This window comes from Carlito syrichta, unplaced genomic scaffold, assembly GCF_000164805.1.
Source record: "Carlito syrichta isolate Samal-C Ts95f unplaced genomic scaffold, Tarsius_syrichta-2.0.1 Scaffold306948, whole genome shotgun sequence".
NCBI lineage: Eukaryota > Metazoa > Chordata > Mammalia > Primates > Tarsiidae > Carlito > Carlito syrichta.
This window is the reverse complement of record NW_007251044.1, coordinates 72,967-79,181: the sequence shown is the minus strand read 5'-3', so window position 1 is coordinate 79,181 and position 6,215 is coordinate 72,967.

The window sequence follows — 6,215 nt, the reverse complement described above, 5'->3', positions numbered from 1 at the left end:
CTCGAACCTGTGGGCTCAGGCAGTCCTCTCACCTTGGCCTCCCAAAGTGCTGGGATGACAGGCGTGAGCCAATGTGCCCAGCCCTCTCTTTTTTTATTCCATGCAGATGATCAGATGATGCCCCTCCCCAAAATGTATACACATTTAGAGAAAGGAAACAAATCATATTAAAATTGTAAGAGGAATACAAGCCACGCTTTACTTCTGCAATTACAAGAGGTGCTCAAAGCGGCTCAAAGAGTGCTCATCAGCGTCCAGACAATTCTGAAAATCACTTTGGGCCGGGCGCAGTGGCTCAAACCTGTAGTCACAGCACCTTGGGAGGCCAAGGTGGGAGGTTCGTATGAGACCAGAAGTTTGGGACCAATCTGGGCCACATAACAAGATCTTGTCTCTACAAAAAACCAAACAGGCTGGGTGCGGTGGCTCATGCCTGTCATCCCAGCACTTTAGGAGGTATTGGTGAGAGGATTGCCTGAGTTCAGGGGTTTGAGGCCAGACATAAAAGCAAAAAAAGCCTGGTGTGGTGGCGTGTACCTGTGGTTCCAGCTACTTGGAAGGCTGAGGCGGAAGTTTCACCTCAGCCCCAGCAGGTCGAGGCTGCGTTGGCCGTGAGCGTGCCAGTACACCCCAATCTGGGCAACAAAACACACACACACACACACACACACACACAATCATACTACTCTACATATGTCGCCACCAGATGCCACAGGTTGCGGCCAGACAGCTTGAGTGGCAGGTGGTGAAGGAATTCACCCAAATCAGATTTAGCACGGAGAAACAGGTTTCCCGAGCCACTGCAAGGGAACAGCGAGCAGAACCGTAATAAAGGAGTTGTCTGCCTAACTTTTGAATTTTTTTTTCCTTTGTAGAGACAAAGTCTCCCTATGTCACCCTGGCTGGTCTCAAACTCCTGGCCTCAGGTGATCCTCCTGCCTTGGCCTCCCAAAGTGCTAGGATGACAGGCGTGAACCACCAGGCCCTGCTCTGTCTCATTTTCTTGATCTCAAAATAAGTTGCAGACATCAGTACTCTTCTGTGCAGATACTTCCACAACTTCAATTCCTTTTTTTATTTTTTGAGTTGGAGTCTCACTCTGTCGCCCAGACTAGAGTGCAGTGGCCGCTCCCAGCCACCGCAGCCTCGACCCGCTGGGCTCAGGCGATCCTTCCGCCTCAGCCTTCCAAGTAGCTGGAACTACAGGCGCACGCTACGACGCCCGGCTGATTTTTTTTTTATTTATTGTAGAGATGAGGTCTCGCCACGTTGCCCAGGCTGGTCTCGAACCCCCAGGGCTCAGGCAATCCTCTTGCCTCCGCCTCCCAACGTGCTGGGACTACAGGTGTGAGCCACCGCGCCCGGCATCTGTGAAGTTTTCTGAACCAGCAGACAGCCAGCGTCTCTGTAATAACTCCCACCACCCACCCTCTTCGTTTTGTCAGCCAGAGCACCAATCCCACCCACCCCAGCACCAACGTCTTCACTCCAGTTCGAATGAGTTTCTGAGACTCCTTGCCTGCAAGTCTCCAAATGGCCACACAGTGGTGGTGTGGTGCTATTCCCCCTCAGCCAAGACTGCGGCCAGCCACCGCCCCTAATTTTCTTCCCTTCTTTTTTTTTTTGAGTTGAAATCTCACTCTGAGGCCCAGGCTGGAGGGCAGTGGCACGCTCACGGCCACCACAGTCTCGATCTGCCAGGCTCAGGCGAGCCTTCCGCCTCAGCCTTCCAAGTAGCCAGAAGTACAGGCGCACGCCACCACGTCCGGCTCATTTTTTAATTTATTGTAGAGACGAGATCTCCCCAAGTTGCCTGGGCTGGTTTCGAACTCGCAGCTTCAGGCAATCCTCTCACTTCAGCCTCCCAAAGTACTGGGATTACAGGCCAAGCCACTGAGCGTGGCCACTTTTTTTTTTAAACCTTGCCAAATTCCTAACTAAGGGGCCTGAAGAGACAGACATTTTTTTTTTTTGAGTCGGAGTCTCACTCTGTCACCCAGACTGGAGTGCAGTGGCTGCTCCCGGCCACCACAGCCTCGACCTGCTGGGCCCCGGCGATCCTTCCGCCTCAGCCTTCCAAGTAGCTGGAACTACAGGCGCGTGCTACCACGCCCGGCTCATTTTTTGATTTATTGTAGAGATGAGGTCTCGCCAAGTTGCCCAGGCAGGTCTCAAACCCGCGGGCTCAGGCAACCCACTCACCTCAGCCTTCCAAAGTGCGGGATTACAGGCTGAGCCATCGAGCCCGGCGAGACAGACTTTTTATTACCTATTTAATGTGGTTCACTTTCCAGCCTGGCTCTGGTATAGCATCACATAACAGATGAACAAGAAAATTCAAAGTGTTTGATGACCCTGTAAAGCTGTCTTTTGGGGGCTCTGGGCACCTTTTAAGTCACTTACCTGTTCTCTCCGAAGTCGACAGATGTCACCTATGAGGCTTCATCTACAGATCAAGAAACTTGCCTCCCTTATTGTTCCTCAAGCTGCCTGTTTCCTTTCCTGCTTTCAGGATTCCTTAGACAAGTCCAGCTGACTAATTTGTCAGCCAGGAAATCTTTGAATCGACCTGCAGCCTGCAAGCCCCCACTTAGAGCTACCCCTGCTTCCCAGACAGAACCACTGTAAATCTCACATGTATTCATTTATGGTTTCTTGTGACCTCCTTCCAAAATGTATATGGTCAACCTACAATTTAACCATAGCAGGCACTCACGTTTGATTCAGAACGAGCCATCTTAAAAATTTTGCAGAGTTTGGCATCTTTCATCGACAAGACCAGGACGCTTTCGAGGGAGGGCTCGGGCCTGATGGTTTTCTGGGTCTCCAAAAGCGCCCAATACAATCCTTTTCGAAACTTCAGGATGTCATTAGGCAAAGCATGACCAAAATGGTGAAACCATTGTCTTATTTCATCGTCCAATCTTTTGTATTCCCTTTTGGGTTTGATTTGAGCCAGGGTCTCACTCTACCATCCAGGCTGGAGTGCAGTGGCACGATCACAGCTCACCGCGGCCTCGACCTGCTGGGCTCAGGCGATCTTTCCGCCTCAGCCTACCAAGTACCTGGTACCACAGGTGCATGCCACCACAGCTGGTTAATTTTTTGATTTATTGTACAGGCGAGGTCTTGCCGAGTTGCCCAGGCTGACCTCGAACTCCTGGATTCAGGCAGTCCACTCGCCTCGGCCTCCCAAAGTGCTGGGATTACAGGCGGGAGCCACTGCACTGGGTCATCAACCTTATAAGAGTAGGATCATCAGCCACATTTTAAGAAGGTGGGGGGACTGAGGTATGGGGGAGGAAAGGGGAGGAGGCCCAGGTGCGCTTAGAGGGGATTTGAACCCATCTGTTAAAGCTCGCGACGTGAAGGCATCCTGATAACTGGCTTCCTCTTTGCCCTGTTAGTTTTGCTCCCATTCCATTGGCTGAATCTCTGTCACATGGCCCCGCGTAGCCGCAAGGGTGTATGGGAAATGTAGTCCACTTGTGTGTCTAAGGGCAAAGGGACATTTGGGTGAATGCTGGGCTACATCTGGCCCACAGGGTCTCTGGATGAGTCCGCATTCCCGCCATGATTTTATCTCTCTCCTCTCCCTCTTCACTCAACTCCAGCCACGCTGGCCACCTTGCTGCTCTTCGAATATGCCATAATTATTCCTGCCCCGGGGCCTTTGCGCTGGCTGTTCTCCGGCCTTTCTTTCCTCCAAATTTCCACGCGTCCTTCTCTCACATCCTTTTCCTGTGGAAGTTGTGTTCAGGAGAGGGGTATTTTATTTCCACAAAAGCTTGGGATGGATGCTGTTGTTTACTGGACTTACAGCCTATTGTCTTTTATGTATAATTACTTGCAGATGGCATCACTCTATTACCCGGGCTGGTCTGGAACTCCTGGACTCAAGCGATTCTCCCGCCTTGGCCTCCCAAAGTGCTGGGATTACAGGCCCAAGCTGCCAGGCATGGTGGTGCCCGACCAGAACCACAGATTCTAAGATTCTACAGACAGAAAATGTCCAGATTAGGCAAATTCCACAGAGACAGGAGGTAGATGAATGGTTGGTAGGGCTGGGGACATGGCTGGGAGAACTGAGTGTAACTGTTCACTGCTAAAAGGCTTTTTCTTTTTTTTTGGAGTTGGAGTCTTACTGTCACCCAGGCTGGAGTGCAATGGCACGCTCACAGCCACCGCAGCCTTGACCTGCTGGGCTCCGGCGATCCTTCCACTTCATCCTTCTAAGTAGCTGGAACTATAGGCATGCACCACCACACCTGGCTAATTTTTTGACTTATTGTAGAAATGAGGTCTCGCTAAGCTGCCCGGGCTAGTCTCAAATCCCTGGGCTCAGGCAATCCTCTCACCTCGGTCTCCCCAAGTGTTGGGATGACAGTCTCCGCGCTCGACCATAGTTTCCCCTTTTACAGGTGGGTCAACTGAGACTGAGTGTGATGTGACTTGTCCCAAATTTGTTGTAATTCGCCTTCAGGGTATTTCAGGCTTTTGCACTTTTCTAATAGCGGAAAGTTAGAAACAACTTTAACACCCACCAGAATAAATATAGTTCCAACACATCCAGCTCCTCATTTGAGCCCCGTCCTGTTGAAGTTTTTTTAACCTCATTTAATCATAAGGACGATGCAATGAGGTCAGTACTCTTGTTGTTCCCAGTTTACAGACAAGGAAACTGAGGTGCAGGGAGATTAAGTAACTTGGCTGAGTATCACACAGTGAGGTAGCAACACACGCCAGGTTTTGCCAGCTCCCAATGCTCATTCTAACCACTCGTTCCACTTTTGACATCCTTGGGTGGAAAATTCCACAGCCTCAAAAGCTGGGCCAGAGTGGACAAAACACGTTACCAAAGAGCATGAGTCATATTCCCACCCCCCCCCTTTATTTTTTTTTTTTAAATAAATATAGAGATGGATTCTACCTATGTCGCCCAGGGTGGTTTTAACCTCCTACCTCATATTCCCTTTTTGTTTGTTTTTTGAAGTTGGATCTCACTCTGTTGCCCGGGCTGGAGTGCAGTGGCACACTCTTGGCCACTGCAGCCTCAACCTGCTGGGCTCAGGTGACCCTGCTGAAAGAACTTAGGCTCCAGTAACAACTCCACACCTGTTAGGGACCAAGAGATTTATTAAAGCAGTGGCTACAGGGAAAAGGAAAAGGGTCTGTAGCCGCAGGGGTTAGGAAGGGAGAGAGAGAGAGAGAGACTGGGGGGAGAGAGAGTGAGAGAGAGAGAGAGAGAGAGAGAGAGAGAGAGAGAGAGGAGAAGAGAGAGGTATGCAGGGAGAGGGCTGTATTTATGGACCTGGCGGGGCTGGCCAGTGCCGTGCTTGGGCTTTATTGGAGGAGACTATGAGGTAGTATTCCTATAGGGAGAAATTATTTGCACAGGTTTAAATTTCGCGCGTGCACGAAACTGTATGTGGAGAAGCTGGAGCTTAAGGCCTTTGTTGTCTTTGTGTGGTTTTATATAGTATTCAACGCCATCTCAGGAGGCGCCCTTCTGACTGTTCCCTGCGCCCTTCACCTTCCCCCTCAGCCTTCCGAGTAGCTGGAACCACAGGTGTACGCCACCACACTCGACTAACTTTTTGATTTATTGTAGAGATGAGATCTTGCCAAGTTCCCAGGCTGGTCTTGAACCCTTGGGCTCCAGCAATCCTCCCTCCTCTGCCTCCCAAAACTGCCGGGATTACAGGTGTGAGCCACTGAACCAGGCTTCTTTTTTTCTTTTTCTTTTTTGATTTATTGTAGAGACAAGGTCTCACCAAGTTGCCCAGGCTGGTCTCGAACCCCTGAGTTCAGGCAATCTTCTCACCTTGGCCTCCCAAAGTGCTGGGATTACAGGCTTGAGCCAACGTGCCCAGCACTTTTTTTTTTTTTTTAAAGTCAGGGTCTCACTCTGTCACCCTAGGCTGGAGTCCAGTGGCATAATTAAAAGCTCCCTCAGGCTGGGCATGGTTGCTCACATCTGTAATTCCAGCACTTTGGATCACTTGAGCCCAGGAGTTTGAGACCAGTCTGAGCAACATAGCCAGACCTCATCTCTAAAAAAAATAAATTAGCCAGGGTGGTGGCATGGGTAGTCCTAGCTACTCGGTGTGTGGATCACCGGAGCCTAGGAGGTCGAGACTGCGTAAGCAGTGATCGGGCCACTGCACTCCGTCCTGGGCCACGGACTGAGACCTCAACTCAAAAAAAAAAAAAAA